The following is a 13,914-nucleotide window of genomic DNA, read 5'->3' on the forward strand; positions in this document are numbered from 1 at the left end:
GAAAACAAAGCAAAAGTCATTTTCACTTAATATTTTTGCAAGAAAAAATATTTTCCTGATCAGTTCTCATTCTCACCTCTTCTCAGACTACTTAAAATAAAGCCTAAATTGGTAATTGGTTTCACCCTAACCAGCCTGCTCTCACTCAGCTCCCTAATGGAGCTATTCAATTATAGGGCATAGCCAAGGCCTGTAGCCTTATGCAGGTTACTGCATAAGAAATCCCTAGAACTTTGCATGAGATTTTGAGTATCATGCAAAACCAACACTCAAAAGGTGGTCTGATACCTAATTCACACAAAAAAGGCATTACACCAGTCACCCAAACTCCTTGGGCCAACTTCAATGCCTAAATTATTCTAACCTCATAAATGGGAATCTAACCCCATTGATGGGAATCTCTAACCCCTGCTGTCAAAACTAACTTCCCAAAGTTGCAATTCAGTGAAAGAAAGAAGCCAAATTTATCTCTATCACACCTTCACATTTATGTGATTACTATTGGTAAACGTTAACTGTAGTAGACATGAATATAATATATAAGAATGGTGGAATAACAGTAACAATACTGTACTTTCTGTATTGCTGAATGTAGGCATAGATAATTCAAATTATAGAAAAGTTTGAGTTATGGTCATCATAAAAGCTAGGTGATGTAATATAAAATATGCTTGTTCTAAAGACAATACAATAAAAATCCTGCATATTGTAAATACGTTTCTGCATCTACAAGCCCATCACTATGGCATTGAGCAAGTAGGGGAATATAGTATTTAAAATATGGCATGTTAGTTTTACGTAAATTGTCCATTGATTCTCATTTTGTAAAATTTTGTACAACTACTTAGTTTACTGGAATACTATCTTTCTAGCTGGAAAAGGAAATTGACTTATGTTACGTTTACTCTGCTGTTAATGAATAAGATTAGCATAATTTAGTTGTTTAATTGGCATTTCTTCTTCTCTTGTTTTTAACTGTGATGAGAAACCAATTTAACCTTATTGTCTGATTGACCCTGTTACCTTGATTTTGAAAATAAAGATAGCGGGTAAAAAATGTTAAAGCAATGTAGGAATCTAAGTCCCTCTGACTTTCAATAGGACTTGAACTGCTGAAGTCACTTAGGCAATTCTGAGCATTCTACCCAGTATATTTTTTCATAATTTGCATTTGTTTGGATGGATTGCATAAATATACGGTGAGATTGGTTTATATCCTATATTAACAACTGAAGGTGCTATACATATTATGATATAAGATTTCAGATTAGGTTTATAAATATGCAAAAAGGTTGGGTTCGGTCTTGTTGTAAATTAAAGCATACTGGAACATTTGTCTTATTGGATTCACAGTGGGTGGCAATGGGTTACACAATAATTGTTTTACAGGTGTAATGAACTCATTATTTAGGTTTGTCAAAACATGTTAAGAGTATTCCTAGCAAAAGTAAAAGTGGAACTAAAACTAGAGTAAGTCAACTGCAAAATGTCCAGTTACCTGAGCCTTCTTTGTATGTGAGATAAATTACTAACTCGGAGTTGGCTAGTAAATTGCTGTTTATTTTTTAAACAGTATTTAAAGAGTTCCACTTAACCACTGATTTCACTTATGCTTAGTTAAAGGAGTATATGCATTGCATAGCACAGCTTTTCATCTTCAGCTTAGAAGTCTGCTTAGAAGTCTGACCTTCTGATTACCATGATATATATCCTATAACTTCAGTCTCACTAGTAACAATCCATGCCACAAAGCTACTATATAAAGGACTCTGCTAAGCAGGTGCCTGGGCTAAGTCACTGCAACATAGTGACTTAGTCACCTGTTCCTTGGACTAAAAGAAAAGGAGTACTTGTGGCACCTTAGAGACTAACCAATTTATTTGAGCATGAACTTTCGTGAGCTACAGCTCACTTAAGTTCATGCTCAAATAAATTGGTTAGTCTCTAAGGTGCCACAAGTACTCCTTTTCTTTTTGCGAATACAGACTAACACGGCTGTTCCTCTGAAACCTGTTCCTTGGACTGTTTTTTCCATATCTGCCATGTCAATCCCAAAGGAGAAATGGGGCTGCTGTTCTTTGCTTGTCTCTGCGCATGAAGAATATCGAACTTCTATGCTTTAATCAACTACATTTAACGCTAGTGACCAAATTTGTTCTTAATAAGTTGAATGTCATTTTTATAGGGTTTTTTTCCTTTCAAACGATGGTATCATTTTGGCTTTTCACATTCCATTTTTCTCCATTGTCACTCAACCTGTGATGAGGGCATATTAACAAAGTACCAGGGGAAAACCTGAGTCAACCTGAAGTTACTTCTTCATAAGTAACTAAGACCATTATTCAACAGAAAAATCCTTAAAGACCTCAAAAGACATATTAGCAAAACTGTTTATTGTTTACATAGTATAGGGAGTTTGCATCAATCAGAAATTCATTCACCAATTAAATGAGATTCAGTTCTCTGCTTTATTAGTTTAAAAAAGTATTCTTGAGCTACAGCCCATTACTTCAAACATAATCAGTTAAATCTGCCTCTGTTTAAAATTTGCATGAATAAAACGTATTGTGTTTGGCAATAAATTTTGTTTTCCAAGTGCAATAGGGATGAGGAATTGCACTGCAGTCCTGGGTTCATGAACTTTTCAGAACTTGTGTGTAAAACCACATTCAGTTAAAATTAGTCAGAATGGTGTCAAATACACTAATCCGCTAAACAGAACAATTGATAGAACAATCTAGTAGCATAACCATAGAGTAATAAAGTATCTCAGACTTCCAGGTTACAGTCCACTTGACAGGATGAATCCACTAGGATTGGATCCATTGCTGATGTTGTTTATACATTGCTCTCTCTTTTTGAACCTCTCTCATTTTTCATACTGTACTTTTTTCCCTTTCTTTCTTTTCGGTCCTGACTGTGTCCTGTAAAAGCCTCTTCCATCTCACCTCTAGCTCCAGGTCTCCCTCATTGATTTAGGCCACCCACCTCCCCCTTCTATCCCCCCACATAGACATGCATACACCCCTTTTTGTTGCAAACCACAACATTTCTCTTTTTGTTTTCTTCTAGGTATCTTAACACTTATTCTTCTCTTAATGAACAGAGCTTTTTATAATTCTTTTTCATTGTTCCAGACTGTAGGTCTTTTCATCATGTATAGGCCCCCAGCTCTTCTGTTGTTTAGATTGAGGCATGTCTCTTCTTTGGCCCTGGCTATAATAATCTTTTATCCTCTTCATTCCTCTCTCTCCTCCATACCCTAATGCATTCTGCCACCCCCATACTCACACACCTTTTCATATTGGTCTATCTGTCAAGGTAGACCAATACCCATTGTAATAATAATAATATCCATTGTCACAGTATTCTTCCTGTACCCAAAATTTTATCACACTTAGCTAGATGACTTCTTGACGCATAGTTCTGACATATTTGGTTTCAGGTGTGCTGATGACTGGAAAGTCATTCACCTCTCTTTCCAATACTCACTGCAAAAGGCACAGATTAATAGCATTTAATAACATCTCATTTAAAACTTGACTAGAAAAAGTACTTAAGAATATACTGTGAAAACAGTCCAGCATTGGCAGGGCAATGGAATAGATATTCAATGGGTCTTTTCCATCTCAAATTTTATGACCCTGAAGAAAAGAAATCAAGAGTTCTGGTTCTGTTGGAAAATTTCATACCCATGATGCACAACTGGGTTTTATCATCTCCACATCCTCACTGCAATTAAATGATCAGCTACAATTATGATGACTTTAAGTTTTAATGTCATCCGAAAACATAGAGATTTTTTCATATGAAATGTCTAGTTGGACAGTAATTACTATATGTCATTCATGTTTAAAGTCTCAAACACTATACACAACCCATTTTTCCACCTTGGAATAATTTTAGTAAGGCCAAATGCATATTATACCTTAATGTGTAATTGATAAAACAATATAAGGGGATTCTATCCTATCATGTTCTTTATCATGTTGTACACAAAGGATTTTTACTACATGATCAAAAATTTAAATTAAAAACCCAGCAACCTTGTAAGTTTGGTTCAATTCCAATGTATTTCATTGCTATGGGAAAAGTGTTGCTAACACAGAAACTGCATTTGTAGCAGTGCCTCCTGACTGGGTTCTTAATATGTTGCAATACGGAGAGAACTTCATTTTTGCGACCCCTTAAATAATTTCATTCCTGCCGACAAGTAGTTTCATTTAGTGTGGCTTTCTAATACTAACAGTTGTTATTTGTGCATCAGGTTGCTGAGCTTTTCATACAATGGGGATAATTTCAAGATTATACTGATATCCCCTGAAATAAATTATTTAATATATTTTTGTAAAAAGGAAGTAAAAGAAGCTTCTTTGGGTAATCGATGTGCTGCAAGCTACAGCATCAGTTGTATATTCATTTTCTCCTATGTATGCGATTATCCACTCAGCCTGTACCCAATAATATTATTTTTCTTCCCGAGATGGAAGTATATAAAGCCATTAAAAATAATCCAAAGAATTCTATATGCTGAATAAATTTTAATTTGTGTGGCATCAGGATTTTTTTATTAATGGGAAATAAATTATTGCAATCTTATGGAAGGCGACAAGTTAATAGCTTTGTGAAAAGTAATGGAGAGAAAATGATCTTGAAAAGGTCAGGTCTCCTGTCAGTGTCTTTATGCACAATTAAAACAAGTCAAGAAAGTGGCTATATAATCAGGACCATGAATATGCATTATATCCTAATGAGAGTGTGAAGATGGAGATGGGTTAGTGCTAAAGTCATGGTGAGGTGGTGACATAAAAATGGTAATTTGTGATGTAGTATTTAACTACGTGCTTCTGTTTCCTGTGGGGAGATTAACTCATTGCTATCTAGCTAATCACTATTGTATCATTAATACTATAGCAAGTCTACACAAAATAACTCTTTTTATAACATCATCCAAATTCATTCACGTATCAAGTGCCACACCATAGTCATGACTGAATATAGTTAAATATCTCTGTTGTCTCTCTGTGATGTAGCGAATCCTCAGAACCCCTAAGACTGTAATGCTTGTTAATGGTATATGATCAAATACATTTTCAAGCTATTAGCAGATTTCATTTATTGCTTCCTATAAATAACTTGGCTGGGCCCTGGGGCTCCCCAGCGGGAGAACAGCAGCAGGAATCTTTCCCTTGCAGTCTATGGCATGGGAACACTGCTGGTCCCACAGCCGAAGAGATCGAGTAGACTCTGCAGGCCTAGCATCACCCCATCTCTGTATGGAGAGAAGGACTGGTAGACAGCGGCAGATACTCCACCACACGTGCTTCTTTTCTCCTCACATTCAGAGAAGGGGCAGAATCTGGGTCATCATTTTGTTTTTCACTAAATCCCAGTTCCAGTTAGGAAACCCCCTTGGAAATAGACATGAGCAGAAATAACCAACTACATCAAGAAGTTAACTTACATTCTTATGTGGTTGATTTCCCTCCTGGTAATATGCTCTTTTAGTGGGTCCTGTTGCTGCTAATACATATTATTGAGTCATCTGTGACTATTCTACTTTTTAATTGAAAAGCAGCATGAGCATTCTGAGTCAGTGGTCAGTTACTAAAAGATCATTGTCACTGAACAGTTATTCTGATTAGCTAACAGTAATTTATAGGGTTAAAACACCTCTCCCAATGCTGTTTATTTGGGAATGTCAGTAGAAGCCACTCACTGAGAGCTCAATTCTGCACTTTATTAGAAAATAAGAATACATAGAATAAAGAAGGCGGAGCTGGAATCGTGCAGTGTTTTGTTTGGGTGGCAGGGCTGTGTTCAGACCTGTCTGATTACATGTCCATAGTTGTGTGCAGTTAATAGCTCTTCCCATATACTGGCTCGTGTACTCTACAGTTTGCCATTTGCCTCATTCTGCCCGTCCTAGGACAGGTTTTTTAGTATGGCCAAGACATCTACATCGAACCTAAAATATGGGAGATGCCGAACTAGCTCTAACATCATGTGTCCATCCAGGAATAGACGTAAGGAAGGGTAATACTGGTAGATGGATTTCCCAATTGCAAGTAAAGTCCCTGTGTAAGCTGATTTAATTCCTCATTACTGCATCACTGGAGTTGCCCCTAGTCATAGTATATGGTGACTTCAACATCCATATAGATGATGCATCAGCTCAGGATAACCATGAGACTGCCTCAGGTCATTGTAAGCTCAAAACTCAGAGCAGATAGACATACTTTGCTTCTGATATTTGGGCTGGAATTAAAGTGTGATGGAATGGATATTGTACACATGGTGTGAGCTGGTCACTGCCTCCTACGTTTTCAGCTTGGGGCAAAGAACCTGTTTTGATTGTCCACCTTAGGAGACTGATTAAACTGAGGTGTTTTGGACTTTGCGGGGTGAACATTATTTTTCTGACACTGCTCTGTTGAGAGATTGGTAAAACTTTATAATACTCTTTTGTTCTCCACCTTTGAGAGGGTGTGTGTCTTCTGGGTATCCTTGGCTGCTTCTTACTGATAATCCTGGGCAGATGAAGTGTGGGGACTGCCTGCTGGAGCCCCGGTGGGCCAAGTCTTAGACTGAAGATTTTGAAATAAATATTTTTTAAAGATTGTATACTATGGTTGCTACATGAGACAAAGAAGAGATTCTTTTCCTCCATCATAGCACCCGCAAAATTTTAAATAGATTTAGTCTATCAGATGGATTGTAGGATTAATACAGATTTTCTTTTGTGGCCTCCATTGTGAGAATTACTTATTATAGTTTAGTTTCGTTTCGTTGAACAAAGTAGAGTAGATTTGGACTTAGCTGCCTACATCCGTAATAGAAGAGCAGACATCACAGATCACACTGCCATCCACTAACAGTGGAGTGAACATTTTAGTGAGCTACTTAATCATTTATCTACTGTTTCTGATGATGTCCACAAATTGCCCACATCTAATGTGCTTGCCAGTCCACCCACATGAGCTGAGGTGTTGAAGGCTGTTCAAGTAATGGAGTATAACAGATCTTCTGGTCCCTGTCATTCCAGGTGAAGTTTCCAAACATGAAGGAAATCTTCTCGTTAACAGGTTCTTTTAGTTTTTTTTTTATATGTCTATCTTCAAGAAATTGCACTGCACAACTGAAGGATGCAAACATTGTCACTATCTGTAAGCATAAATTCTCAAAAAGCAAGTGAGGTAACTACCACAGCATCTCTTTGCTCTTCATGGTGGGCAAGATTCTTGCATAGAACTTTCTGAACAGACTCCTGACTCAGATCATTGACAATGTTCTATCTGAGTCACAGGATGACTTTCATGCTTAGCGTAGCACTGTTGACATGATTTTCATCATTCAACAATTTCAGAAAAAATGTCTGGAAGCAACATGGAATCTGTCCATGGACAATAATCAAAGTCTGTAATGCTGTTACCCTCATAACACTGCTCTGTGTTCAAAACATGGACCTGTTATATAACAGCACATTGAAAACCTTGACAGTTTCCATTTGCAACACCTATGATGATTGCTGGGTATCAAATAGCAGGACTGGGTTTCCAACATGGACATCCTGGTGAAAGCTGGTTCAGTCAGCGTTGAGGCTCATTTGATCTGCGCCCTGTTGATATGGACTGGCAATGTAATTTGTATGCCTGAGACCACATCTATCAAAACAAGTCATATTCCAAATTAAGATCTGGCAATCATAAGTGTCGAGGGCAGATGAAATGCTTCAACATTTCTGACTCTATCTTTGAGCAATTGGTGATTGATCGTGTTGCATTGTGCTATTCCTAAAGGATGGGTCACATTGAGCAGCTGGAAGCACAGTGCCAGGTATTGAAACAACATGCAGCTCAATCAACACAACTAGGCTAATGGCTCTGTGCTTGTACAGTAAACTTTGTTCTTCCAAAATTAGTCTATGGCGTCACGCAATGACCCATTAGTACAACTAGGGTTGTCGACATTGTCCCAGAAATCAAGGGGAGTAGCATCATCATCAGCACCTGTGAAATCTTAAACAGATTTAGTTCATCAAATAGAAAGCTGGATTAACACAGATTTTCTTTTCTTGGGAGCCCTACCTTTCTAGCATCCATTGTGAGAATCATTATTATTTGTTGTTATTATTTTATTTTGTTATTTTGCAGTAAAATAGTGCAGTAGATTTGGACCGAGCTGCTTACATTCATAACAGTAGAGCAGGATCATAAGGGGATGGAAATTCAAGTTTTTCTGCTTGAGTTTAGGGCAATGTTGCTCATCAAGATTATGAATGTGTTGGAAGGAATTTGTTCCCATAATATAAGAACTAGGGGTCACCAAATGAAATTAATGGGTAGCAGGTTTAAAACAAATAAAAGGAAGTTCTTCTTCACACAGCGCACAGTCAACCTGTGGAACTTCTTGCCTGAGGAGGTTGTGAAGGTTAGGACTATAACAGGGTTTAAAAGACAATGGGATAAATTCATGGAGGTTAAGTCCATTAATGGCTATTAGCCAGGATGGGTAAGGAATGGTGTCCCTAGCCTCTGTTTGTCAGAGGGTGGAGATGGATGGCAGGAGAGAGATCACTTGATCATTACCTGTTAGGTTCATTCCCTCTGGGACACCTGGCATTGGCCACTGTCGGTAGATAGGATACTGGGCTGGATGGACCTTTGGTCAGACCCAGTATGACCATTCTTATGTTCTTAACCTGTGCATTGGATCCATGTCTTTCCTGGCTGGTGAAGATTATCTGGAAAGTGCTGGATCCTTTGCTAATGTCAACCCCTTCTTTAAGGAGGTCAGACTGCTAGGCATCCGTAAGGTACTATGCACACAACCTCTGTTCAAAATAAAGCCAGAATACTTAACTTGTGATGGATATATTTTAAGGGGTTGGAGTGGCTACCCAGACAAAGGACTGAAATTTGTTTTGAGATCATTTCAGACTATAAGAGAGAAGATTCAGTTGCATTTCTCCTTTTCAGTGAACCTTGTGAGTTTGGTCCCTGTTCTGTAGGAACATATTTCCAGCTGGATGCAACAAAGCTACCTCCTCTTTTTGCCTTGGGGAAACAGAACTCTTGCAGATTAATGCACATTCGAAGAAATAATTTGAAATACTCATGCACACTGCTGGTTTTGAAATTGACTGTAATCACTCAGGGAAAATGTCTAAGTGTTTATGTGGACAGCTCAAGGAAAACCTCTACTTAATGTACAGCCATGGTCAAAAAAGCAAGCAACATGTTAAATGCATGAGGAGTGGGATAACTGAAAAATTATGTCACAGTTATAATGGTTTGTCCTTACATTAAATAGTGTGTTGAGTTCTAATTATCTCATCTAAAAAAGATATAGTGGAAGTAGAAAGGGTCCAGTGGTGGGGCAATGCATATGATTACTGGTATGGAAAGATTTCTATATGAGGAGAGATTGAAAAGATTGGGACTGTTTAGTTTGGAGCAGAGATGCATAAGAAGGGACATGATGAGGGTAGATAAAATTATTTAGGCACAGCCATGTGTAGTGAAGAGCCACACTACACCAGTGGGAGCTCAGGAAACTATTGTGATTCAACCAGAATTCTTCATATGGGCTCTGCTACATGGCAACTTCTCTGTATGTCACTCTAGCAGCTCTCTATCACAAAGGCAGAATTTTGCCCTTAGTAAGCTATTAATTTAACAAAAGATAAGGCATAAGGTTGTTCTGAACTAATTTATACATTTTATTTGATGCTTGAGACAAATACCACATTTGTTGAACTACTCAAATACCATTCCAGTGACCACCATGGAAAAGGTACATAGTACACGCACACTGAAAAAGTACTATAGAATCTCGAGTTCTTATCCCTTTGACAGGAACTGATTTGATCTCTTAGACAAAACCCTTGAAATCTGAAAACAATTTTTTTTATGCTCAGAGCAGCAAAGGGAGAGGGCATTAAATATGATATATTAGCATTTTATGGAAAAAAATCTCAATTCTCTGGAGACAATAGAGACAAAAATACAGTATGCATGAAAATTAACAGCCAGCAGTCCCTGTACCTAAGGAAATATCCGCAGGACATTTTAAATCATGTAGAATTTGGGTATACTCATTAACCCCTGGGAGTTAACCATCTGGCATGTCGAATAGTGGTGGTGGTGTTGTTTTCTTTAAAATCAGGCCATACACCAATATGAAACTCATGTGATATGCAATACAATCGTTAACATCTTTTGCTCTTCAATCATTCTGTTGCTGGATTGCAATACAGAAAAATAATATCTAGGGCAAAGAAGGAAATCATCCTTAAAACATTGTTAGAGTGCCAATGACATTGATAGAAGATTACACAATAACCTTTTGCTTTAACACACTCCTGCAAAGAGAGAGATTTCCCCCTTTTTAAAGTTATGACAGTATTCACCTGCATACTTACACAGACTCTGTCCTTATATAATCAAACACCACAAATATGGAATAAATGCAAATAACATGATCCCTATATTTTGATTGAAAATTCATTATGTAGTAAAGATCATTAATGCAATAAATTAACAGAACTAATGTAACTGTAAAGTTATTATGGGAACACAACTATAGAATTGCTTCTTCATTAAATTACATTATAATTGGATTCAAATACTGTGTTTTATTTATTAAATTACTGTCATTGTAGCATTGGTACATTGACCAATTTCCATTTATGTACTTGAAACATTAAACCGCATGCTTGAGCAAAGTTTTCTGAGGATTGTGGGGTGCTGTGAATTAAACCAGAGCATGCACCATGCATGGTTAAAAATTTTCAGTTGAATAGTAAATTGACCAAAAAAATACACTTTGGGAGTGACCAAAACTATTTTCAAATTGGGGCTGAATTCGGTGAATAGTTTCAGTGAAATAAAACATGAGGAAAAAATTCAAAAAAGGAAACGGTTCAGTTCAACATTTTCAAAACAAACCATTTTGACATTTTGTTTCAAAATAAATCATTTAATTTCTAAATGTTTTGAAACAAGTTCAGCTTAAACAAATGTTTTCGTTTTTTGTTGTTTCAGCTAGAAAAAATGAAAATATTCAATTTGAGTTTGAAATGAATCAATTTTTCATCCACCAAACTGAAAAATCAACTATTTTCTCAGCTCTGCTAACTATGAGAACAAAAGGAGCCCATCAAGTATTCAGGCAGCTACACTATGAACTTTGGTCGGCACAAGTTATCTCAGCATAGAGCCGCTGCAGCTAGCATATCACTTGTGCATGTGCCTACTTGGCTTCTTGCGTCAGCACTGCATGCACTCACCAGGAGTGCTTGTGTCAATGCAGAGTGTGGTGCACCATCGGTAAGTATCCCAGTGTGCAGCCCACCATTGTCCAGTGTGCTGTCTTTTGGGGAAGTGTTGGCAATGCCTGGTGAGGCAGAAACAAGTCACACAGGAGTGACTGGGAGCAAGGGGGCAACTTCCCAGTGATCAGCTTTTTCCATCACATAATGTCATCTATATCTCAAATTTTTGTGCTTTTTTAAAAATCTCACAAACGCACATCACCCTCCTCACTGACCATTGTCTCTGCCGGAAGCATGGAGCCTCTACAGCTCTGTACTATTGTCATGAGTGTTGCAAGCACAGGACGCATGATCCTCCAGTATTTTCAGAGATGTAAGAAAAACTGAATCAGTGGGGAACATGATTTCTTGGAGTCCAGCTTGCTGTGGGATATAGCAAGAACAAATTCAACACTGTTAGTGGTATTCACAGAGCAGCTACAGATGGTGGACCACCACTTCTGCGCCCAAAAAACAAGCACTGACAGTTGGGATCACATCATAATACAGGCTTGTGATCACAAGCTGCGGCTCCAGACTGTCCGGATGCACAATCCCCACAATCCCCGGATGCACAATTCCTGGATCTGTGTGCCGAGCTCGCCCCAGCCCTCCCGTGCAGGGCCACTAAAATGAGAGCTGCACTGTATCACGGGAGCACAGCCTCTGTGCTCTGGAACCACTCTGGATAAAGTTCAGACAGGACCCACTTGCAGTGTGACAACCCCTCAGGCCACACTCTCACTAGAGCAAGCCTCCTGGGCTTCAGCGCCTCCTTGGGTCTGACCTCAGAGTGTTCAGCACCCCTGTTCACAGCATGAGCTCTCCACAGTGAGTCCACCTGGATAGGACACCTGGGGAAACCTAACACCCCAACTTCCATCATCAGCAGTGAGTCTCAGCCAGCGAGGTAAAACAGAAGGGTTTACTAGTCGACTGGGACACAGTGTAGAACAGATCTTGTTAGCACAGAAAGCAGGAACATTCAGCAAAGTCCATCTTGTGGGATCCAGAGACCGCAGAACCCTGCGCTGTCCCCCCTCAGTCCCAAAAGGAGATTGACTTTCTTCATGCCCAGTTGCCTCTCCTCCATCCTTTGTCTCTTTCCCAGGCAAACAGGTCACCTGGCTTCTGCCTCTTGCTGTGTTCTCCAAAACCTTCCGCTGGCTCTTGCAGAGGATGGGCCTTGGCCATCAGTTGCTAGGATACAGAATGTTGGACATTGTCTGTGTTCAGGCAGGCAAATGGCAGTCACACCTGCCCATTAGGGGTCTTTGCAATAATCACACACCCTTGTCCCACCTCCTAGATAATTGAGTAACACATAGGGGAAACTGAGGCACATACACTGTATTCAGACAAAACATTAAGAACATTCCCACTTTGTCATACACTGACAGTGGAGAAGTGAGTGGTGATACTCTGGAAGCTTGCAGCACTCAATTGCTACTGGTCAGTAGGAAATCATTTCGGAGTTGGAAAATCCATCGTAGGGGCAGTTGCCATGCAAGTGTGCAGGGCCATTAATAGTCTCCTGCTACACAGAACTCTGACTCTTGGCAATGGCAGGACATAGTGAACAGATTTGCAGTAATGGGGTTTCTGAACTGAGATGGAGCAATAGATGGCACACACATTCGTATTTTGGTACCACACCACGTTGCCACAGAGCACATTAAAAAGGGATACTTTTCTATGGTTATGCAAGCATTGTTGGATCACCAGGGATACTCCACTGACATCAGTGTTGGCTGGTCAGGGAAGGTGCATGACCCTTGCATCTTTAAAAACAAAGGACTGTTCAGAAAACTACAAGCAGGGACTTTTTTCCCAACCTGAAGGGGGGTTCCAAAGAGGATGGAGGTAGGCTGTTCTCAGTGGTGGCAGATGACAAAACAAGGAGCAGTGGTCTCAAATTGCAGTGGGGGAGGTCTAGGTTGGATATTAGGAAAAACTATTTCACTAGGAGGGTGGTGAAGCACTCGAATGGGTTACTTAGGGAGGTGGTGGAATCTCCATCCTTAGAGGTTTTTAAGGCCCAGCTTGAAAAAGCCCTGGCTGGGATGATTTTGTTGGTGTTGGTCCTGCTTTGAGCAGGGGGTGGACTAGGTGACCTCCTGAGGTCTCTTCTAACCTTAATCTTCTATGATTCTATAATTCTAAGTCTGTGACTGTTGGTCATGTAGGTCCACAAGAGTCTGCAGCATCTGTGCTTGCTGCTGGAGAAGCCCCATTATGCTGTGGAGCATTTCCCTCTCCTTTTCCTGCTGGGATTCCTGGGCCTTTTTGCCTGTCTGCTCTTTCCTTCTCCCTACATGCCCTTTACTCAGGGTCTGATGCAGCACTGGCTTGCAGGATCACATTGATTATGTCATCCCAAGTCCTTTTCTTTCTCCTTATCTGGATTCAGGAATTCTTCACATGTGGTGGAGGGAACCCCTCAAGGCTGCAGTGGTAGCAGCTGCAGATAAAACACACAGTGGTACTGTTGTCAGTATAGTCACAATGGAAAATGAAAATTAAGATTCAGAACTCCCTTCTCTTGCTCCCCGAAAGTTTTAAACAGGAAATGTTCCTTGACATTTCTGCTTCATAGTTTT

The 13,914-nt window shown here is 39.3% G+C and overlaps 2 long non-coding RNA genes across 2 annotated transcripts in view; one reads left to right on the plus strand and one right to left on the minus strand.

Annotated features, from left to right (window-relative positions):
- The window catches only part of LOC142070972 (uncharacterized), a 248,680-nt gene that overhangs the window by 119,045 nt on the left and 115,721 nt on the right, over positions 1 to 13,914 (plus strand). The gene's annotated exons all lie outside the window — the stretch shown is intronic.
- Positions 9,697 to 13,914, minus strand: part of LOC142070973 (uncharacterized) — a 164,698-nt gene continuing 160,480 nt past the window's right edge. Inside the window, exon 3 of the long non-coding RNA XR_012666922.1 lies at positions 9,697 to 13,775. This is a non-coding gene — a long non-coding RNA (uncharacterized LOC142070973). The remainder of the gene's footprint in view (positions 13,776 to 13,914) is intronic.

Source organism: Caretta caretta, chromosome 2 (assembly GCF_965140235.1).
Source record: "Caretta caretta isolate rCarCar2 chromosome 2, rCarCar1.hap1, whole genome shotgun sequence".
In the NCBI taxonomy this organism is placed as follows: Eukaryota; Metazoa; Chordata; order Testudines; family Cheloniidae; genus Caretta; species Caretta caretta.